This window comes from Lathyrus oleraceus, chromosome 6 (assembly GCF_024323335.1).
Source record: "Lathyrus oleraceus cultivar Zhongwan6 chromosome 6, CAAS_Psat_ZW6_1.0, whole genome shotgun sequence".
NCBI lineage: Eukaryota > Viridiplantae > Streptophyta > Magnoliopsida > Fabales > Fabaceae > Lathyrus > Lathyrus oleraceus.
Window position 1 is genome coordinate 25,223,271 of NC_066584.1, and position 11,924 is coordinate 25,235,194.

Genomic DNA, 11,924 nt, shown 5'->3' on the forward strand with positions numbered 1-11,924 from the left:
TTGACATCTACATCCTTACCATTTTCATTATTTTTCAAGTTTCAATTTGTGGCCATAGAAGTGTCAATAAACTTTGCATCTTCCATGCCAAATCTCTTTAGCAAGTCGTTGCAATATTTGGTTTAACATACAAATGACCCTTTATTAATTTATTTGATTTGAATACCAAGGAAGTAATTAAAATCCCCTTAAGGCACATCTCAAACTCACCCTGCAAAAGCTTAGAAAACCCCTCTACAAGTTGCATGTCAGTGGATCCAAAAATAATATCAGCGACATAAACTTGAAATATTCCAAGCAAGCATAAGCTAGAGACAGTATAACATACATGTGAAAATATTTAGATAAGGTCACTACAACCATTTTAAATGAAACACACATTGGTTATCACTTGAAATTTTCATAAGTGAACACTCATAACATATATCATACACAAAGTAAATCATATACCTTTGAAAAATAAACAAGAAAAAGAATGAACTTCCTTACAAAGCGAAAGTTGAAAATATATTACCTCTCCGTACGAATGACGGAGGATGCACATGTATTCCACAAGAAAATCTTGAACAAAAATTGGAATAAAGGCAAAATGTGCCATACAACCTTTAGACAACAACTATCTTACCACTTTTCTCTTTGACAAAGTACTTGAAAAGTATGATTAATAATGTATCCAAGAAGATTATTGATTTGATGATCATTGGAGGTTCTCCAAGTAAAAGATAAACCATCCACTGCAGTTGGACTTTCAACCTTCTCCTTTTCACAATCCTTATCTTCTTCCTTCTCACGTTCCACCTCTTTAGGCTGATCAATTCATTTTTTGGTTTCATTGAGAATGTCTTGTGAAGATATACCTATATCATGAAAAGACACACCTATCACGGCATTTCTCGGACAAAAAATTAATAGTAATCAACACACTTTTACCAATTAAAGAACACTAGAAGTTGATTCCTTTTGGTCACACAACCTTTATTCCTTGCCACAAAGTCAATGAAATAGGGAGATGTAACACGTCACATGTCTTGAGTATCCATAAACAAGATCTGATACTCTCTTCATAGATCCAAGACATTTATCCTGAAAAATAAACAACAAGCGCTAGGTACCCAATATTCATTGGGTCCTTGAGGGTGAGTGAAAACAAGGTTGCATTTGGGCAACCATTGAAAGGCTCCTTTAGGAACTAAAAGTTTCCTAAATTTGCATTTTTCAATAGTATGACCTTTCTTGCAACAATAGAGATAAGACAAGTCATGATGATATGTGCCTTTTCTATTAGACTCCTTTTTAACAAATTTATATTTCTTATATGAATGGTTCAAAGACCTTTCATACTTAGGCAGATCAATAGCATAAGAAATTTTTGGTTGTAAGGAATTGTCTAATTTGACTTGAAGAACATTTATCTCTTTTTGTCAATTATGACAATATTCACAACCAAACCTAGAAGGTTTTTCACCCTTATTCTTGTCACTTTGAATATCTATCATAGATCTCTTAATAGCTTCGAACTTCCTTTCGGATTCTAACACTGTAGCTTCTAAGTGTAAAAATACTTTTTCATGTGAAGTTAATTTGTTAAAATTATTTAAGGTCTCTCTATGAAGACTTTCAAAGACATTTTGTAATTGAAGATAAGACAAGTCATTTACATTTTCAAGCTTTAAAAGAATTAAAATTTTCTTCTTCTTTTTATTTGCCATGAGACAAATTCGGGCCGATTCTACGTTTGAAGTGGAGCTTTCATCACTTGAGAAATCACTTGCGCTCTCCCAAGTACCATATGCTCTTCTAGACTTGCTAGACTTCTTGTGATGCATTTTCTCTTTGTCTTTCTTAATCTTAGGACATTCCGATCTATACTTACAAAATTCTCCATAATTATAGCACGAACTTCTAAGTTTACCATTCTTGTTTTCATATTCTCTTAAGGCTTTTGCTACCTTCCAAACTTGGTTAAGTTCTTGTTGGAGTGCTTGAAACCATTCTTCCATATGTATATATTGTACCTTTTGACGAACAAACCCATATCTTCATCATCGGAATCATTGTCACTTCTTGTTTCACAATCACTCTGCTCATACTTTGAGGACTTTAAACTAGAAGTATTTAGAGCAATGGACTTATTCACTTCTTCCTTGTCTTTACCTTTCTCTTTCTTCATATTCTTTTCATACTCTTTTTCATGTTTCTCCAAGCAAGTTAGTTATTGCTCATGTTCTTCCAATTTTCCAAACAAGGTTGTGAAATCAAGTGCTTTAGGATCGTTCGCCTCTTTAATCGCGGTAACTTTGGGTTGCCATTCCCTATTAAGACATCTTAAAACCTTGTTAGTAGCAATAACATTGGAGATAGGATTACCTAGAGCATTCAATCTATTAATAATATGTGTTAATCTCTTTTGCATGTCGACAATGGTTTCATCATGCTTCATACAAAAAAGTTCAAACTTTGGGTTTAATGTGTTGATTCTAGCTTGTTTGACCTCATTAGTTCCCTTATAGGCAACTTCTAATGCACCCCACATAACTTTGGCGGTACCACAATGAGAAACAAGATAATACTCATCAACACCTAAAGCAGATATGAGAATATTTTATGCTTTCCAATCATGTGACCACAACCTCTTATATTTATCATTCCATTGATTTCCGAGTTTGGTATGGTGGCACCTTCATCATTGGTCATTGTAATTTCATTTGGACCATTGATTATTGCATCCCATACACCCTTGTCAACGAAGTTGACATGGATACACATACAAGCTTTTCAATAGCCATAATTTTTGCCGATGAAAATAGGTGCTCTATTATACGCCCCAAGTTTGGTAGCCATTATCCAATAAGAAAATTTTAAGACCGGAAACAACCAGAGCTCGTGATACCCCTTGTTAGACGATATGCCTAGATCTAGAGGGGGGTGAATAGATCCCAAGTTAAAAATGTATCAAAAAATTTGACTTAGAAAAATTTATGACGCGGAAGCAAGTTTCAAATATTTCCCGAATAAAAAATTGTATAACCGAACCTACTGTTGAAAAGCCCAGATATGCGTAAAAGTGTCAATGGTATGATAATAATCCACAAGTTGATTAACACCACTTTAAACAACAAACTGAATACTCTACTATATTAAAGGTCTATCTCCAATAATAACAACACATAAAAAATTAGTTGAAACAAATTGTCAGACACTTTGCATGCGATTAACAAAGTTTGGATGTTTGTATAGTGTTTGTAGTTCTTAGAAATCCAATCACTATCAAATCGTATGTGATTACAAGAACAACATATATTTCACAAATGATTCAAAAATTATTATCCAAACAATGTTGATCAAGAGATCAAAGTAATCAACAATTTGTGAACCGATATTTTTTTAATATATATATATATATATATATATATATATATATATATAATATATATATATATATATATATATATATATATATATATATAGAGAGAGAGAGAGAGAGAGAGAGAGAGAGAGAGAGAGAGAGAGAGAGTATACAAGGATTTGTTTAGGCAGTTTCGAATTGAGATATTATTATTATAAATCCTACTTTGCAAATGTATGTATACAAGAGATGAGAAATTAAATCCCACAAACCTTAAGTTTGTTCTTAACTCTAGAACCTTCAAAAACCTTGATCAATCTTGATCAAGTAACTAACCATGCAACTTCAATTCATCTGTTGTTGCTACTTCCTTGCAAGGCACCCCTTGTCCCAAGGCTTTCACACGACTGAATTAATCCCAAGCGCATGATCATGTAACCAACAATGCTGTTTCAATTCACATGTTGTTGCTACTTTCTTGCACGACCTCCTAGTCTCAAGGCTTTCACCCGGATGGATTAATCCCAAGCACACTCTTGTTGAACCCAAAATTTGTCAACATGATCCACCGTTTCACGTTAGTCCCTTGCACGACACACCTAGTCCTAAGGCTTTCACTCGATCGGATCTGAAATGCACAATCTTGTCCAAAACCTTCAAACCCTAAAGATCTTGAAGGAAAACCCCACCTTGATTTTATGATTTGAATCCCTCAAAGATCTCAACCCAATATTCTCGGTATAACAAACCTAATTGGATGTTATCAATCCCAATCTAGATGACACCCAATCAAAAAATGAATATATGTAGCTTGATTGTGTGTATGCATAGATTGAATTGAAGATGATGAGATGCTTTAAAATCCTGGATTCATGTAGGTTTCACTCACTCTAGAAACCTTACTAGAGAATGATACATGTATGAAGTATATATATGCATGGGTGAACGAGAGCAAAAAGGAATACAATAAACTTTGAGAAAATAGGAAAATATGTAAAAAAAATCATTGTATAGGTCAACCTATACGAGGCATAGGTCGATCTGTTGAAGGTCATGTGTCGACCTATCAAGCTCATGTGCCTCCTATATGTCGACCTGTGGAGTCAATACATGAAACAAAAGTTACATGCTTTAATAATGCAGTATGCGTGCCGACCTGTAGCAAGGATGTGTCGACCTATAGCTTGGAAAATTTTACTATAGGCCAACCTGTTTACGTATGTGTCGACCTATCATATGCATGGGTTGACCTGACCAACAATTTTATCATAAAACTTGATTTTTCATGCATGTTTAATGCATGAGACCTTTTCAAAGATATTTCCAAAGACTTGTATGCTTCCTAATGCTAAAATGCACATAGAGAATAGGACGATACCGTCCAATATACATAAACACTAAGAATCCTAGTTTTGACATCATACAAAACACTCATAACAGAACTTAACGGAAGATGCACTCACATTTAGCCTCATCAGATTGAAGAAGTCAAGTACCATATATATATAACAAACAACCATACACATAATCATATATTATTATCATACAGACTCATTGATTCTATTCTAAATTCAGCGATACACACAACTAAATCTACTAAATCTACTATGACTCCATATCAAATTGAAGAAGTCAAGTACCATATGAAGTTCTAAACCTTTTAAAGACTAATCGGTATTCAACCAAATGAAATAACATGTGATGAAAAGACTTGATAAAGGTATTTTAAGCATGAAAGTATGCTGGAAACGTCGAATGTACATTCCTGGATCAGACCCTACAACATCCTTTGCACATGTTGTTGAAATGAACATGATAATTATTGAGCAAAGTGGAGGCCAATACCATGGTTTGGTGATAAGGTTATCTTTGAACTACAAATATGGACATAATCAAACAGGGTGTTCATTGGTGAGCTTATTTTTAAAATATTTGAAACTTTAAATTTGGATAATTATAATATATTGATAGGCTATGTTGTGATATACTTGTTGCAACAGATATTATTAGATAACTTATCATGAATACTTGAATGATCCATTTACAATTTGATGAAAGTTGATTTGGATGACTATAAGATATTACTAGGCTGTGTGAATGAAATTCTTAGGATATTTGTAATATGTAAAGGTCCAAATTTATTTTTGAGGTAAAAAGTGTTAAATTGAGCTAATTGTTATATTTGAAGGCCCAAATTTTTTATTTAATATTGTTTTATTTAAAAAATTTGGAATATAGTTGAACTTCTTATGATTATATTTCATTACAAAAACTTTTACCACACTCAACAAAAAAACAAAGCTAAAATTTAGTGACGTACTATGTTATTTTTTTTCTTCAATAAAGTATCATATATTCCCTCGGTTTAAGATAAAAGTCGAGAGATAAACTAATTCAAGATACATGCTTCAAGTCCCAATAACTACATCTTTAATTTTTTTCTTTAAAAGTGACGATTTTCTTATTATTTAAGATTTTATTTTATTATTAACTATTATATTCTCTCGATTTCTCAAACAACCAAGGGGTATGATACACATATTTTACTATAAAAAAATATTTTCACTAAGTTTTATCCTAAACCTAACTCACAAGTTCAGTCGCTTCATACTCTTAAACATCATTATGTCAGATGGATTGCAAGACATTTTTTTTGGTTATGTGTTATTGTTCTTCTTACACAAACCTTTAACAAATCACTTTTATGTTTTTTGCAATCTATCTCAAGTAATGGTGTTGTTGTTCTTGTTGTTGTTCACATCAATGTTTAATGAAATAACTTTCCAATGTTGTTAATCAAAAAAAACTTTTTATAATTTATATGTTGATTTATTCCGTTAACAATATTGAGAAATTTATTCTTAATCATATTCCAACACACAAAGAAATTGCTTAATGGTAAAAAATTAAAAAAGGAAATAATACATGTTATTTCAATTTTTCCATTCATCATTTTTTTTGGAATATAAGTCATCTATTACCTCGATTCTTTTAGAAATCGAGGTTAAAACAAAAGGAAAAAGATAAACGTGTTTATTGAGTTTCTTCGCAATCCTTAATTAAACAAATCTTTGTTGTCCATTTAGTGAGTATCAATACTCAAGACACTACCATTAATGATTCACGTGAAATCTAAAAGACATTCATTCAAAAGGCTCATCCCACATTATAAAAGTATTATGAATATAAAAAATTGACCATAAAAGCATTTGTCATGAAAATATTGAAACTCATTTGTTTTATATCAGAAACATGAAAACATTGTTCTCTATGCTGAATTGTAAGAGTAGAAAAATATTTGGGATTTAAAGATCAAATATTTGAGTTTAAGGTTTGTGTTCTTAAATAATCATATAACTGAATATTTATTTTATTTATCTAACATTTATTTATATTAGAAACAAATGCATAAAATATCCAACATTTGATCTTCCCCAAGATTCATTGAAATGAAGATCTAGCATTTGTTCTTCACCTACATTGATGACGATGAATCATATTTAAAATTCGTTATATATTTTTACTTTAATATTTTGTATAAATAATTTAATATGCTCGGTAAAGAATGTAATTTATAAACAATTTAATTTAATATTGTGTAAATAATGTAATTTGTATTATAAAAAAATATTTTTCCTCTTGATTTTGATCATAAACCGAGAGATATGTGGCGCTAATTTTAAAAATATATAAAATATTATTGTTGAGGATCGAATCAATGACCATTTCAACTATCCCCAAAGTTATTCAAAAACCGATAAGTAAAATGATAAGTTTTCATGACGCTCTTCGTTATCTCGATTGTATCACTGAGGTAAAACCCCTCTGCGTCCTATATAACATGCATTTTTTTTGTAGTAGTGAAAATTAAAGATCAATTAATCGAATAAACCAATCCGATTTAACTGATAAACCGATTAAATCAAACCCGAACCAAACCGATTAAACATTCATTCGAAATTTAATCTAATAAATATATCATGATCTCGACCGATTTGACATATTAGACCCAAGTTAAATCCAAATTGACCGGTGGCCAGCCCAAAAGCATTGCAAGATTGTGTGTTCTCTAGCCTATGATGAGTTGTTTAAGAAAAAGTAGTGAAAATAAAAGAAAATAAGATAAATATTTTTACAAACAGACCCGTTAATACTAGTAATATTATAGTAAAAGCAGAAGCATGTTAAGATTAAGATTGTGCATAATTTTACAGCTATTAAAAGACCTATACATTTTTTTGTGCCCCTAAAATAAATAGGAGTTGTGGTTAATTAATGGTATAGTATTGGTGGCCTCACAAGTTGGAAAAGAAAATCATTTAAGAAGTCTCTTTCTTGACCTCTCTCACACGCCACACACTCTCACACAACACAACACAAAAGCCTGTTCCATTTCCAATCTCCATATTTGGTTTTGGTCAAGTAAAACCAAACCAAAACCTCTTACCCTATATACCTGCTTTGATTCTGTGAATCTGCAAAAACAGTATTCTCATGCCTACATACACCTCATAACCATATATAATCACCAATCTAACAAGATCTGATTACGTGTATTGCATGTCTCTTTCTTGAGCTGAGTGAACAACACATCATAACTCATCAAGAGACACAGTTACAGATGAAGAGAGAGAAAGTGTGTTTTTCTCTGTGTGTCCAAAAAAACAAAAGGATTTGGTTGGAATTTGTGTCTGTCTTGCTTATTTTCTTTACTTTTCACTATACTTTTTTTTTAAAACAACTCATTTCTGAACATATATATACTGTTTTTCTCTCCTTCTTTTGGCTATTATGTGTTCATATATGATGCTTTATTTTATTCCATTAACAGGTATGTTTCTTTTCCTCAGATCTGATTCAGTTACGGTATTTTTCACTTTATTCTTGTTTTAAGTTTCCATATCTAGTGTGTTTTCTGTTGTATTATGTACTTGTTTTGGTATAATTATCTTAATATGGTAGATAGAAATTGACAGAAGAGAGTGAGCACAAAGAAGCATTTGGTATATAATGTCTATATTATTGCTTTTATGTTCTCATGCTCTTCTGTCACTTTCCAGTGCTGGAAAGGAAATTTCTCTACTTCTTCTGTTATTCACTTCTAAATTAACCTAAACTAAACCAAACTAAATCTACTAAATATCACTAACTAAAGAAGGTTATTATCTAGGTCGAAGTAGCCATGATTACTGTGCAGATCTTAAAGAGAAGCTTGCATTTTTTCCTTTATATTTTGTCCTTTCTCTTTTTCTTTGGTACAATTTTCTGTCCTCTATCTATATATTATCATTATTATATGTAGAGATGATAGGATGGTCCTCGCACAATTTGTGCTAACTAATATCTTTGTTTGATATGGTGCCTCATGCTACCAATGTTTTACTTGGCATGTGCCTCTTGTTGGCTTTTCTAGTTATTATGATTACCTTAAATTGTGGCTTAACTAGTAAGATTATGATTTTTTTATTGGGTATCATGACATGATTTGTGGATAACCCTAAATTAATCCTTGTACACTTATATTAATCTATTTTTTTTCTTACTTGTTAATATATCACGTTTGTTTGTTTGTTTGTCTTTAGTCATTTTAAGAGCTTTCTTTAAACAATGTTATCTCAATTCTTTGTATTTTTGAGAGCATGAGTTAGTCGATAATTTCTTCCACGTTCTGCAAGAATTAATCTTCTCGCGGTAGAAGAATGGTAAAGTTGAAGTTTACTTAGTTAATTTGGCCTACAATTCTCTTCTTGAGGTTAAGCTTGGTCCCTTTCTACCTTTGAGTAGAGTGGATTGGATTTTGGCTCACATCTAGGTTAGTTGGACTCTATCGTTTGTTTGTTTTTTTACAACTTTTTCTCGATAATTTCCCTTGGAGAGAAAATTTGTGAAAGCGTGGGTCCTCTTGGACTAGGCTAGAGTGTCTTGTTATTTTTGTTGGGAATATGTTTGAGATTGCTTCTCTTGTTTTGTCACTTGTGAGCTAGTATCTCTTTTTGTGGTATATGATAGTTATGTGTCTAAGATGGTCTAAGGATATATTGTCTCTTTTTGAGGTATTCTTTAGCTTAGTAGGATGGTCTAAGATTAGAGGGGGTTTAGTGATGGTATGACATTACGTGGTGATTTGGATTATCTTAAAGTCTAGAAATGATTTAGTCTCTTTTAATATTTTAGTTAATGTGAGGACTTGGCAAACACAAGCATAGTTTTAGTCTAGAAATAGGTTATTGAGAAGTCTATGAACTATTCTTGACCTTTGTCTAATGGATTGTAGAACCATATCCTCTATCCGACTCAATAGTGCTCTCCGGCGTCTTTGACCTTGCTTGAATTTGAGTTCCTTTCCCATTTCTTTGAGAGGATTATTTTCTTATTGATGCTGATCTTTAATCAAGGACTCTAGCTGATGTATTCTCCGTGGTAGAGACTTATTCTTTGGGGGCTTTTCCTTTCTTTTAGGTGGTTATTTCGATCGGAGGTGTTGCTCTCGCATTGATAGAGGTGGCTTGATGTTGTCTCGGGGTGAGGTACCTATTATTTATTTTAGTTGTTGTTTAGTTCAATTTTTTTAGTCTTTTAGCTTTGCTAGGCACGCCTCGTGCCTCCTGTTGGTATTTGTTAAAAATATAAATGTTATTAAGCTTCACATTACTTAGTTTTGTAAATCAATAGTGAATCTAATGCTATATAAAGGATTCACATTCTTGACTAAAAAATGCACTAGTTAAAAATATTTAAGTTGGTATTTGACTTTTTTTTATACTCTTATATTCTTGTGTTAGAGTATTGTGAGATATAATTAGATAGTTTTTGGGGGGTAGGGTGTGGGTATACTAGGGGTTTCGAGTGGTTTATGATAGATTATGTATCGTAAAATTTTCACGTAATGTTATTCTTTGGTCGTCGTTTGACAATGGTTGTGGTATTTTCTCCGATTTTTGAGATTTTCCGTTATGTCATTGTGTTACTATTGTGTTCTTCTATTTTCTCTTTGGTGGTATTTTTAATAATTTGTATCTGAGTTTTTGGTTTGATCTAGATATATGAGTTTTTAGTATGATTTGTGATTGCAACTTTGTCTAATCTTTCACAATAGAAAAGAAGGATGGTGTAGTGAAAAAGTTGTAGAGCTGCAGTCACAAGTTTCATTCTACAGTTTGAGCTAGAGAAAATTGATGGAAGAATTGTTTTTTACCTGTTAAAAATTCAAGTCAAAAATATGTTGATACAATCAAGATTGCACAAGGTGTTGGTTAGTGGTTAGTAGATAAACATTGATTGACATTGGTACAAGGTGTACTATAATATTATGTCGATGGGTGAAGAATTTTTTGTCATCATGGAAGTTGCACCATAATTTACCAACTTGATTTTCGACATTTGAAATTCTTTAAGTGGTTTAACTCCAAGTGAAATATATTATTTTTGGTAGAGTATTATAGTTTTTGAATTATGATTGTCGTTGAACACGATGTGAAAATTCTTAGAGCAGTGTAACTTCAAATGACTATACTTTTATATTGAGTATATAATTCTCTTTAAAAGTTTATGTATTATTTTCAATCAAGATGGAGATTGATAGTATTGGTTGAAAATATAAATGTTTTTCAAGTCTCAAATCGTTTAATTTTGTAAACAAAGAGAGAGATTAAGAATATATAAAAGATTCAAGTTCTTTATTATAAAATAGATTAAGAAAAAATACTTTAAATTTGATTAAGTATTTACTTTCAGGAAGTGTGGGCATACAGGAGATCTGAGTGGTTAGTAATTTTCTATAATGATATTATTTGATTTTTATTTGATAACGACCGTAATTATTTTTTCATTTTAGAGTTTTTATGTTATATATTATTATTTTTATTTTCTTTTTATCGAATTTTTACAACAATGTCTTCATGACTTCTGTGTGATTCGCATAATTGTTTTATATACTAAGACAACCATTGAGATATATTATGTCAAACTTTAATTTTACCAATATCAAATTTCAGCATTAAAAAGTTGGTTATCATAAATTCAACCTAAGTAAGTGCTATCAATAATAGTGTGTTTTGTGTTTTAAATTCATGAAATAGAAATCGATAATCATTTTTTTTTTAATGGCAGCTTGACATTCTATGTTTAAGTGGTCGAATTAGCGTGTAGAATTTTGAATGCATAAATTATTGTCTCTATCTAATTTCATTATCTGAGAATAGTAAAATAACTAATTGATTATGTGTTGACTGCTTGTTTTTGGACTATATACTAGACGATATATTGTACTAATATTTAGTCTTTATTTAACTTAATTGGATTTTCTTTTATTCATGTGTGTGGAAAATAAAATCTTGACTCATTAAATTTATTGCACTTGGTCATCATAAACTGATAATGATGTGTATTTTCATGAACATGCAGATGTATCCTTGTGTTAATTTGACTAGTCTGCAAAGTGAAAGTTTGCGTTTTTACATATTAATTATTTAACATTGGAGTATTTTAGATTTAAATATTATGGTAGTATCTGTTGTGAAAAACGATGTCGGAATAATAAAGTATAATCGATTTTTTAATCGACAAAAAATCCACAATA

The 11,924-nt window shown here is 31.2% G+C and overlaps 1 long non-coding RNA gene across 1 annotated transcript; it reads left to right on the plus strand.

Annotated features, from left to right (window-relative positions):
• The first annotated feature begins 7,623 nt into the window (after nucleotides 1–7,623).
• On the plus strand, nucleotides 7,624–10,792 carry LOC127096903 (uncharacterized). Its single transcript, XR_007792859.1, has 2 exons — nucleotides 7,624–9,873; nucleotides 10,443–10,792. It is a non-coding gene; the product is annotated as an uncharacterized LOC127096903 (long non-coding RNA).
• Nucleotides 10,793–11,924: the final 1,132 nt, after the last annotated feature.